Genomic DNA, 12,266 nt, shown 5'->3' on the forward strand with positions numbered 1-12,266 from the left:
GAGGTCAAGCCACTCAGTTTTAATTCATTAAGCTAACTTCAGTGCTGGCTGAGTCTGCAGTCTTGGAAAAAGCAAAAAAAAAAAGCTATTTTATTGAAGTAGAAATGGCAGAGCTTGGCTTGCTGCAGTCAGCACCAGCATCTGAGTTCCCACCAGCACCTTCGCTGCCAGCCTGGCCTTGGGTGCTTCATCCTTGGGTGCTTCATCCAAGGGTTAAACCCTGGCTGAGTGGTGATGTGCCCACAAGAGCAGCTTTCTGCCTTCTCCTCCACTATCCCAACACAGCCATGCCTGCACACTGCCAAGGATCACCCTTGGAGCAAGCAGGCACATCCTGAGTTATAGAGGGGGAAGTATCAGAAACAGCCCCATCCTGAATTATAGAGAGGGAATTATCAGGCACAGCCCCATCCTGAGTTATAAAGGGGGAATTATCAGGCACATCACCATCCTGAATTATTGAGGGGGAAGTATCAGGCACAGCCCCATCCTGAATTATAGAGGGGGAAGTATCAGGCACAGCCCCATCCTGAATTATAGAGGGGGAATAATCAGACACAACCCCATCCTGAGTTATAAAGGGGGAATTATCAGGCACAGCCCCATCCTGAGTTATAGAGGGGGAATTATCAGGCACATCACCATCCTGAATTATTGAGGGGGAAGTATCAAGCACAGCCCCATCCTGAATTATTGAGGGGGAATTATCAAACACAGCCCCCCCCATCCTGAATTAGAGAGGGGAAATTATCAGACACAACCCCCATCCTGAGTTATAGAAGGGGAATTATCAGGCACAACCCCATCCTGAGTTATAGAAGGGGAAGTATCAGGCACAGCCCCATCCTGAATTATTGAGGGGGAATTATCAGGCACAGCCCCATCCTGAGTTATAGAAGGGGAAGTATCAGGCACAGCCCTATCTTGAGTTACAGAGGGAGAAGAATCAGGCACAGCCCCATCCTGAGTTACAGGGGGGGAATTATCAGGCACATCACCATCCTGAATTATTGAGGGGGAATTATCAAACACAACCCCCCCCATCCTGAATTAGAGAGGGGGAATTATCAGACACAACCCCCATCCTGAGTTATAGAGGGGGAAGTATCAGGCACAGCCCCATCCTGAGTTATAGAGGGGGAAGTATCAGGCACAGCCCCATCCTGAGTTATAGTGGTGCTGCTCTCCAAGGCAAACCAGCACCCTCCTGCTCTTGCAGACTCTTTAACCAACATCCTGCAGCCCCCCTGGGCAGGTTGGTGGGGCACAGGAGGTGGCAGCAGCAGTTTCTTGGGTGCTCTGCAGGGTGCTGGAGAGCTCCTGTGCAAGAGGCAGGGAGATGCTGTGTCACCAAAATCCCCAGTGCAGGATCTCCAGCTGACCCTGACCCCCAGACTAGTGGCTGCTAGAGAGAAAAAGCAGAGAGGAGAGAGAGGTAAAATAATGTTTTCACTCCTGGCAGCTCAGCAGAGACAGCACCTGCTTGTGCCTGCTCCAGACTCAGCAAAACTCAGCTTCCCCCACCTGCAGCACCCCCGGGGAGCCCACGCAGACACAGAGAAATCAATGCACATCGATCCCTAAGCCAGGAATTCATAAACTCCTTTAAAGGTCAAGGATTGATTTTTCACTTTCTGTAAAAAAAAAAAAAAAAAAAAAGAAGAGACTCCTGCCATCATCCTCCCACCCCCAGCAACTGCCTCGTCCCACCCTTCCCTCTCCCTGCATCCCAGCATCCTGGCAGGGACCCCTCACCAATAACCTGCACATCCTCGGGCAAACCCACGAGTGGCACATGGAATAAAATACATCAGGCACTGGGTCCAGGCTCAGCCACACCATCGTGTGGCTCCCTTTACCTCCTTAATTACTGCAGGTCCTGTTTTTAGGGGCTGGGAACCCTTGCAGGAAGGCAGAGCCCTTCTCCCAGCCTCCCAAAAAGGGACCTGCAGCATCCCTGCCCCAAAGGGTTTTGGAGGAGGAGGGGTATTAACCCTCTGCTCCCCAAAGGATGGGCACATCCAGCCTCAGCAGGGCTGAGGGACATCCCCAGGGGGTCAGGGAGGACAAAGCAGCTCAAACCAAAGCAGGCACTTCCCTCCCCTGCCCCTTGGCTCCTTTCCAAACCCAGCAGCCAGCAGGGCCAGCTAATTGCTGCAAAATAGCTCCTCTCCATTTCAGGGTGCTGCTTTCTTTTCCTTTAGTCGCTGGCAAATCAATCCTCCAAGGAATTATAATCACCCAGCCCTGGATTGCTTCCCTGGATTCCTGGCCCTTTTCCCTGGCACAGCTCCTCCTTCCAGGGCTGGAAATCCCTCTCCTCCCCTGCCCAAAGCCCCTTTTACACTCCTTGTATCACATTTCACACCCGTGGCACCATCCCCAGTCCCATCAGTTCTTCCCAGAGAAATCCCTGGTTCCTTAAGGTCCCAGGAAGGGAATTCCAGAAGCAGCTACATCATAGAAACCTTCTCCAGCATCCTTGCCTGCAACTCCCATTCCATCAGGAGGCTGCAAGGCTTCACTCTGCTCTGTGCCCTGTTGCTGTTTTCAGGCACAAGAAAAAGGAAAAAAAAAAAATCAGTTTAAACGGATTTAATTGATTTTTTTCTATTTTCTCGATGGAAGTTCAGGGGGGAAGGTCAGGAGTGCAGAACCATTAATGGGTGCAGCCAGCAGCAGGGTGCAGAGAGCTGACCCCTGCCTTGGCACATTTCTTTTAGAAGCATGAAAGCAGCCCCCAAAAAAACCCCATCCCTGCAGTTTGGAGTAAAGGGCACCTGTTGGAGGAGGGAGTTTTCCTGCTCTACAAACTCCAGGGAGGCACCTGCTGGTTTGGATGCTTGGCTGCAAAGTGCACGTTTGGGAAAGCAGAAGTTTTTTTAGCAATTCAAGAGTTCAGCACTAACAGCTCTGCAGTTGCCCCAAAAATATTTCATCCCAAAGAGGAGGCTTGTGGGGAAACATTGAGAAAAATCTCAAATGGGGGATTTTGTGGCAAAAAAAAAATAAATCTGTATTTAAATAAAAAGCACAAATGCTGCTTTCTGGCTCGTGCCACCAAGCTCTCATTTGGTGTGCAGACAGAACCCCAGATCCAAACCAGTGATTCACTGGGAGGGAAAGGGTGGCAGGAGAGCATTTTGGGCTGGTAGCACAGGAGATGGATCCAAACCACCCACCAGCCTCCCACCAGCTGCTCCATGATCATAGAATCATAGAATCCTAGAATGGGCTGGGTTGGAAGGGACCTCAGAGCTCATCGGGTCCAACCCTTGATCCACTCCCCCCGTGGTTCCCAGCCCATGGCACTGAGTGCCACATCCAGGCTCTTTTGAAATATCTCCAGGGATGGAGAATCCACCCCTTCCCTGGGCAGCCCATTCCAATGGCTGAGCACCCTCTCTGCAAAGAATTCTTTCCTAATATCCAACCTAAACCTCCCCTGGCAGAGCTGAAGCTCTGCCAGGGGAGGTTTAGGTTGGATATTAGGAAAAAATTCTTTAGTCCATGCCCTCTTGTCCCACTGATATCTGCCCAACCCCCCCTGGCTCCAACCTCCTTTCAGGGAGTTGTAGAGAGTGATGAGGTCTCCCCTGAGCCTCCTCTTCTCCAGCCTCAACACCCCCAGCTCCCTCAGCCCTTCCTCACAGCACTTGTGCTGGATCCCTTCCCAGCCTCCTTGCTCTTCTCTGGACCTGCTCCAGCACCTCAATCTCCTTCCTGAGCTGAGGGGCCCAGAACTGGACACAGGACTCAAGCTGTGGCCTCCCCAGGGCTGAGCACAGGGGCAGAATCCCTTCCCTGGACCTGCTGGCCACGCTGTTCGATGCTCCCAGTGCCACTGGAAAGGGGGAAGGGAATAACACCAAACCATTAAAACCAACTTAAAAGATTATATTGTGTGAAAGCCTCCTTGAACTCCACAGTGCTGCTGGAGCAGGGGGATCCAATGGGGAGGGAAGAAAAAAGCTCCCTGATGTGAGCAATGCTGGTACTGCCTGCTCCAGTAAGAACCAGCTCAGTTCCCAGTACATCTTTCCCATCACCTTGGGACAGACATTTAATCTTTTTCTGCCTCTTTTTCTTGGTGCTTGCCTGGGAGGACTTTGGGTTAAGACTTTGTCTTACAAGGGGTTTGGCTACACTTGAATGCTTATTTTAAATTCAGTAATTGCCAATTAAATCAACATGCTTAGCATACTTTCATGGACTGTGCTTTTTTTCCAGCTAAACATGTTCACCTTAATTAAAGGAATCTGCAAGTCATTGCAAAGCCATCATGTCCTGCCAATTCAGTCTTATCATTTCAGCATTTGTATGCCCACAAAACCAATTTTGTATGACTGGCACTAAGGAATGGGACCTTCTGTTCATTAGGGGCTTCAAAGTGCCACTAGGCAAGAAAATTAAATCCGATTCAGATGGGAGGAGAAGGATGTGTGAAAAAGACAAGACTCTTCAGCAGAGGAAGAGAGCAGACTGTCTGAAATGGCATTTGTAGGAGATAAAATATAGGAGGCAAAATTGCAAAGCTTGGGCAAAGTTAGCTGCAGAAGTTGGATCTGCAAAACTATCACTAGATTTCTGCTTTTTCCCCAAAGGATGTGGGTGGTGTGTTCATGGTTTGTGTGACTGTTGTGTTCATGGGTTGTAAGGCAGGTTTGGATTGGGATGCTTGGCCCTTGCACCCTAAAAGAAACGATGCCAGGGATGCAAGCAAGAAACACCCAGAGAAAAATGCACAGGAGAGAAAAATGCACTGATTTCTGGTTGTAAACTCTTTTGTCACACTGCAGGACTCAAGGCAGGCAGTAAAAAGGATAAAGGTGATTAAGTAAGCAAGAGATTTACCTGCTTTTTAAAGGAAAAAACAGTTCCCCAGGTGATCAGAGGCAGGCAGGGAACACCCTGTGCATGTCTCAGGCTTGCAGCCCACACTGCAAAGGAGGAGGTTTGGCCCCAGGGAAAGGGTGGGTGAGATTTTAGGGGAGAAAAGGAGATGCAAGAGGGAAGAAATCCTACAAAGGAGCCAGCTGAGGACACCCTGCACAAAAGAAACATCCAGCACACGTCCCTCCATCCCAAGCAGGACTCAGCAGTACAAGCTGCAGGCACAGGGTACCCCACAGCATCCATGGGAAGAGCCCAAAGCTGCCCCAAACTCCTCCTGTCCAAAGTGGGATCATTTGCAGTAGAGCTGCTGGAGTCTTTTAAGGTGAAAGCACCAAAACTTTGCAGGAGAGTGAAGAGGTGGTGGGTTTTCTCTTTTTTTTTTTTTTTTTAAAAAAAAAAAAGAGAATTTGTTTCGGAAAAGCTGTCAAAAATGTTTAATTGATGAAAAGCTGGATTTTTAAGGAAAGACATGTTTCAGAAGTGACACTGATAGCCGTGTGAGTAGAGAGTCTGGGGTTGAGTGTGAGGAGTGGGTGGGAGTGCAGGGGAAGAATACATTAGAGTTGCAAATGTGGAGTGAAACAAAGCCCTCCATCACTTTGATATCTTTGCCAAAAAGAGTTTTAGTTTTGGACCTGATCAGCAGTTCCTGCACTGCCATTTGGTCTCCAAGCTGAACCAACCAAGAGCAGCAGCAGCTCCCCAGTCCCTGGAACACCCATTTTATGGTCACAGGGAGAGGAAGGAAAATCTGTCATTTCCCAACTACCACAAAGGGACAAAAGGCTGGGAAAATAATCCTCTGTCCTGATGCTGGCAGAAACCTGGATTTCAGCTCTGAGCACTGACAAAACTCATCCCACTCATGGCCAAGGGGCCTGATGATGGATTTCTTGCTCCTGTGCCAGATGATGTGACACCTTATACACATTACTTGTATTTTACTATCTAGTTTGACCAGGAGGTGCTCATTTAAAGACATCTAGAGGGATGTGGGATGGTGCCTGTGATTTATTATTCCTGCACAGTTGGCAAGAGCTGGCAGCCAGAGCTGGTAGGATACCAAATCCTGCAAACAGGTGCCTGGAGAGCTGAAGTCCAGCACTTTGATGTCATAAAAATGAAGTTAAAACGAGCGAGGGAACCCAACAAGGCAACCAAAGGATCAAGATTTCCCCAGATATTTTCAGAGAAAAACTTTTTTTTCCCCCTCGTGGCTTATAAATCATGCAGCAAAGCTACAAAGATTCCTGTGTCTGACTGATGGTGCTGTGCTCTCCTTGGAGAGGAGCAGTTTGACCTCAGGATGTCAGCATTAAGTAAGACAAAACCATCAACCCCGGGGTGTCCTTTGTTAATTCCAACTGTTGGCACAGTGTTCTCCCTGTTTCAAGCAAGGTTTCCCCTCTCCTGTTTGCTGTAGGACACTATAAACTCATCACCTCCCCCCCATGCCAAGGTGCAGGCCCCCAAAGGCTCAATTAATTGAATTTAACCCCAAACATTCCCTCAGGGTGGAGAATGATGCTTAGGAGCTGGGGTTTCAGCTTCTGGAATACATTTTTAATACCTCAATGGAAAAAGCCACCAGCCTCAGTTTTTGGGGGTGCCAAACACTGTCCCAGCACCACAAGCACAAACCCAGAGGGGGGATTTGGGAGTTTTGCTCACATCTGAGCAGCTCTTGTCAGAAGAGACATCAGCTCTGCTTGGTAAGACCTAGTGAAAGACTTAACAGGGCTGTCCATAAATAATCAGTGAAATAAAGATCCCCAGAACTCTGCCAAAAACTCTGTGGTCCCCAAGCTTTGCATCTCCAGGGCCTTTCTTGTTGGGGAGCTGCCAGATCCCAAGCTCCTGAGCATCCTAAAGGGTGTGTGATAGGATCCAGGGGGGAAGGAACAGATGCCATTCAGCTTTCTGTTGGAAAACTGCCATCCAAAGGTGTCTCCTGAAAAAAGCAAAGCATCCAATGCCACCTCTGCACTGACCTTAAGGGAAGCCAGGGCAGGGTCTTGTCCAGGAACAGCTCTCAGGCTGTGGAGCTAAAGGGTTAAGTAATTCCTTAAGAACCAGTGGCTCTTCACATGGGAAGAAAGCTTCAAAATGATGCCTGGAGACCCTGATTCACTGAGGTCTAAGTGTAAAATCAATCTAAAGGGTTCTCCACTAGCAGGTGCAAATGGAGATTGTTCCTATTTCAGCTCTTCCCCCTCCATTTCCCACCCAGGGAAGACACCCAGGATGTTTGGCCTCGTGATAAAACCTAAAAGAACAGGCACCCAACATAACAGGTCAGTTAGAAACATTCATGTGTGTTTCTAGGAATGAAAACCTCACCAGAACAGTAGAACCAGCTGCAATACACTGCTTTCTGATAGCATTTTCCCCCTTACCATCCCTTAAAAAAAAAATTCTGGATAGTTTAACTCCCAGACACTGCAAGCTGGCCTGGGATTACTGCATGGACACAGAGCCCCTTCATTCTGAGTGCAAAACTAAACATTATTTACCCAAAATAACACAAGGAGGGGGCTGGGGGGCTCAGGCAACCTCGCTGATGCTCCTGGAGGGTGAGGTTTGAAGAGGAGGCAGAGAGCTGTCTGATTGTGGGGGTGTTTTGAGCTTAGGGATGGAGTTTTTGGTCAGGAGCACACGGTGGAGAACAGCTTGGATGGTGTCTAATGGAGGCAATGTCCTTGCCAGAGCTGGCATCCCTGCTCCTCTCCCTGTCCCCATCCCCTGCATCCAACCTGTGACTCAGTTGGAGCTGCTTTAGCATCTCTTCCTCCAACAAAACCACCAAAAAACTTCCTGACCACGATTTTGCCCAACTACAAAGCAACTGGAAGTGTCCAGAGTGCATCAGACCTTGGCTGCAGGGAAAGAGAGGGGAGAAGGAAGGGTGGGATTCTCCCCTGGATTTGGGAGATGGACCCAGCAAGAACCATGCTCCTCTTCAGCTGATGCTGCAAAACTTGGGCTAATTTTGGCTACAAGAGCTCACACTGAGTCAGCCAGGGCTGAGAAAAAAAAAATACCACTTTTAAAGCAAAAGGCAGGGAGTGGGAGAACAGCTCTGAAATTTGCCACAGTTTATTCAGCTTGGGTCTTTCCCCTCCATTCATGCAAATCAAAGATGGGGGAAAACTACAGGAAAGAGTTTGATCAAGAGCAAGCTGGGGGTGGAATAATTTAATATTTGGCAAATGGCAGCCAAAAGCACTTGGCAATTTTCAAGCTCTGAAAACGGACTAATTTTCAGACAGGGCTGGACCCTTTCCTTCTGGAAAAGAGGTACCTTACGTGAGATGAAGAGAAGTGCACAAAGTCACCTAAGCACTTCTGTTCTCCTCAGCTTCTGATCAAGTGGGACTCATTATTTCCCAGCTCACTTTGGTCGTGCAAGGCACAAGGGACCGATTCCTGATTTTTTAGATGGGCACTGAGAAAAAATTTCCAGGGAAGACACATCCATGGCAGGCTCGTGGCTGCTGGCCCTTTGGAGAAGAGCCAAAAGAGGGGGGGCAAGGAGGAGATAAAAAGGAGCCCAGCCCAAAGCCCGGGGCTGGGTTCAGCCTCTTACAACCTGACAGAGCTGCTCGAATGGAAATCAAGCCCACCAGATTGGAAAGGAAGGAGCAAAACCCCGACAAAATAAATTCTCTGTGAGACACAGCTTGCCAGTAGATCTGCTTCCTGACACCTCCTGGAAACTCCAGGAATGCAAATGACAGGGAGCACGGTCCCACCTCTGAGAAAGGGACCAGAAAGGGAGGGAGCAGGATGGCACCCAGCAGCCACACGGAATTCAAATGAGGCTTTGCAGGCACCATTTGCTGCAGGCTCTGCTGATGGACAGACTGACAGGCTGGACAGACTGAGAGGCTGGACAGCCCCTCACCCCCTCTTTGTACAGGGAAAATCCTGCCAGCTTGGAGGAAAATGGCAATTTCTCAGCTTCTGACCTCTCCGTGGCCTTTGCCATCACCCAGCCCCAACTCCCCCCTTCCCACCCACACCCCCCAAAGCCCAAAAAGCTCCTGCTGGCCCAGCTCTGCTAAACCCCTCTCCTGCCTGCATTTCCACCCCGTTCTGTGCCCAGCAAAGCGTGGCAGAGCCCATGGAAAGTGTTCAATATTGCAGCAGCACAGGCTCAGGTGAGAACCCCAAGCACAGAGCCCTCATCCGTGGCTCCTGCACTGGCCCCAAGGAGACCCAAAACTGACTGAATGACTCTGGCAATTAACTCCCTCAGTCTCTAACCCAGCTCCTTTTAAGGTAAATTTGCTCACATTAATGGAAAAGGGTATTTTGGTTCTCCATCACCTGCCAAGTCATTTAAAAAATTGTTTTTTTCTCTTCCCCCCCCTCTTCCCTTCTGCATTCACCACTTAATTGCAGCAGCTCTTTGACAGCAGAGAGGTTCCAGTGGGCTGCCACTCCAGATGTCAGGAACATGTTAGCAGGAAGGGGCCCTGCAGGATATTTATGGCTTTAATTCCTCAGCAGAGGGTTTTGTTCTGTCATGCGGTGACACACGAATTGCTACTCGTTTGATCCTCTCTTTCCACATCAGTGACACTTCATGGAGGGCTCCTGGATTCTCTTTACTCTCTCCAAACTTATGGGTCCCTCCTCTGCCAACGCTGCCCTGGATAAGCCAAGGACTGAGGGTGGCTGGGAATGGCAGCATCTCTCTCCTGCAGAGCCCTGGATGAGGATGAGGGTGCTGGAGAGTTGCAAAAAAAGAGAAAAAAAGAGAAAAAAAGAGAAAAAGGACCTCAAAAGTACCTGAGAAGTAGCAGCATGGCTCATTTAGCTCCTCTTCTCCACCCCTCTCTCCACACAGAGATATTCATGGTGTCCCCCTTGTTCCAGCTGCTCCAAGACTTCCCTGCAGCAGATCCCTTCTCTGTCCCACAGCAGCACCCAGAAAACACCAGACCTGGGCACTCTGAAGGAGCAGGAGACACCAAGCTCTGCCCTCCACCTCCAGCTTTAATAACACATTGCAGGTGATGCAGGGCTCCCAGCTGATCCCAGACAGATGCAGGATCCACCCTCACCTCCAAACTGCCTGGATATGAGCACTTTGATCCCAAATCTGGGCTCAGCAGCCACGTTAGGGGATGACTCCTCACCAAGCATCCTTCCCCACCACCCCACTCACACCCAAGCATGTGATGAACCAGCCCACAAGTGGGAAAAGCTGCAGGGATTCCCAGGCAGCACTGGAAAGGGGCTAAAAGGAGCAGAGTTGCCAAAAAAAAAATTAAAAAAATATGCACTGTAATATGCACTCAGCAGAACTGGCCAGGTTTTCTGACAAGGAAGGAGCTCAGCTGCTGCGGGTAGAGGAGCCATGTGTTTGGGGATGGCATTTTCTATAATCCTGCCAGACACCAGCCCCAGGCTTCCACAGGTCCTGAGGGCTTGGGAGGGTGCTGCCACCACACCAGGAATCACAGAATTCTGCCTTCCAGCCAACACATTTGCCCAGCTCGTGCTCCTTAATCAAAAGCCCCCCTTTAAATTAAGGAGCATCAAGGGAGACAACAGATGGTGAGAGAGTTCTCTGGGGCCACGAGGCATCTTGGCAGCCCAGCCAGGACTAAATCTCAGCTCTCTTTGTCCCTTTGCTCATCCCTGGGCAGTGAGGGCAGGAGTACCACGGGGAGATGAAGTCTCCTGTGAATTCCCATCATCTCCAAATTGCCTGGGAACAGCGATCCCAAAACAACAAACAAAGAAATAACCAAAAAAAAAAAAAAAAAAAAAAAAAAGAAAAAAAAGAAAACCCAACCAACTCGTGTGGATTTCTATTTGCTGTAGTTTCTATACAACAAGAACAAGTGCATACAAATACTTTCATTATTTTGTCAATACCATTAGCTCAGGAAGCACCAATCTCAGCCGCCGCTTCCCTCGCCCCACCGCCTCCCAGCCTGGGAGGAAATTGGCTTTGCTAAACACAGCAGTTTGCTTTTCCCTTTTCCAACGTGCCCATTTGCAGGCAGATTGTGCACTCTCTCTCTCCCCCCTGCCCAGAAAAGCAATCTTGCCAGAGCCTTGTGATTTCCCTGTCTGATGGAGCCCCCCTCCTGTCAAACGCTCTGGGGGTCCTTCCCTCCATCACCACAGCCACCCCCTGCCATTTGCTTCCACCAGGCAGCTCGCCAGCTGGCCAATTTCAGCAGGAAAATGGGATGGGGAAGTGAGGAAAAAGGAGAGGAAGGATGAAGGCTTTGACAGCCCAGCTCTAGGGTTTCTCGTGCTGCAGCAAAACTCCTGCAGTTCCACAATAGAAAGCACCAGGCAGGTATAAAGTCACCCTGCCATTTCAGATTTGCTCAGTGCTTTCTGACAGGTTGACTTTGTGGTTTACACTGGATCAAATGTTGTGTCTCTGTGCTGCTGGAACAGCAAGGGAGAGCTGCCCCAAGTCCCCAGGCAGCACAGCAAGGCTCTGCTTCCAGCCCAGACAGGGACTTGGTGGTCTCAGAGGTCCTTTCCAACCTGGCTGGTTCTGTGGTTCTATAATTCTGTGATTTTGTGATTCTATAATTCTGTGATTCTGTGATTTTGTGGTTCTGTGATTCTATAATTCTATGGTTCTGTAATTCTGTGATTCTCTGATTTTGTGGTTCTGTGGTTTTGTGATTCTATAATTCTGTGATTTTGTGGTTCTGTGATTCTGTGGTTCTGTGATTTTGTGATTCTCTGATTTTGTGGTTCTGTGGTTTTGTGATTCTATAATTCTGTGAGTCTGTTGTTCTGTAATTCTGTGATTTTGTGATTCTATAATTCTGTGATTCTCTGATTTTGTGGTTCTGTTGTTTTGTGATTCTATAATTCTGTGAGTCTGTGGTTCTAGGATTCTGTGATTTTGTGATTCTATAATTCTGTGGTTCTGTGATTCTTTGCTTTTGTGATTCTGTGGTTCTATAATTCTATGATTCTGTGGTTCTGTAATTCTGTGATTCTCTGATTTTGTGGTTCTGTGGTTTTCTGATTCTATAATTCTGTGGTTTTGTGATTCTATAATTCTGTGATTCTGTGATTTTGTGGTTCTGTGATTCTGTGGTTCTGTGATTTTGTGATTCTCTGATTTTGTGGTTCTGTGGTTTTGTGATTCTATAATTCTGTGAGTCTGTTGTTCTGTAATTCTGTGATTTTGTGGTTCTATAATTCTGTGGTTCTGTGATTCTGTAATTCTGTGATTCTCTGGTTTTGTGGTTCTGCGGTTTTGTGATTCTGTGATTTTGTGATTCTATAATTCTGTGGTTCTGTGATTCTTTGCTTTTGTGATTCTGTGGTTCTATAATTCTGTGACAGGGGCTGCCCAACACCCAGCACACCAATGGAAG

The 12,266-nt window shown here is 48.6% G+C and overlaps 1 long non-coding RNA gene across 1 annotated transcript; it reads right to left on the reverse strand.

Annotated features, from left to right (window-relative positions):
- Nucleotides 1–1,221: 1,221 nt before the first annotated feature.
- On the reverse strand, nt 1,222–2,425 carry LOC139807786 (uncharacterized). Its single transcript, XR_011730678.1, has 3 exons — nt 1,756–2,425; nt 1,525–1,634; nt 1,222–1,405 (listed from the first exon to the last, which is right to left on the reverse strand). It is a non-coding gene; the product is annotated as an uncharacterized lncRNA (long non-coding RNA).
- Nucleotides 2,426–12,266: the final 9,841 nt, after the last annotated feature.

Source organism: Heliangelus exortis, chromosome 26, assembly GCF_036169615.1.
Source record: "Heliangelus exortis chromosome 26, bHelExo1.hap1, whole genome shotgun sequence".
Taxonomy (NCBI): Eukaryota; Metazoa; Chordata; class Aves; order Apodiformes; family Trochilidae; genus Heliangelus; species Heliangelus exortis.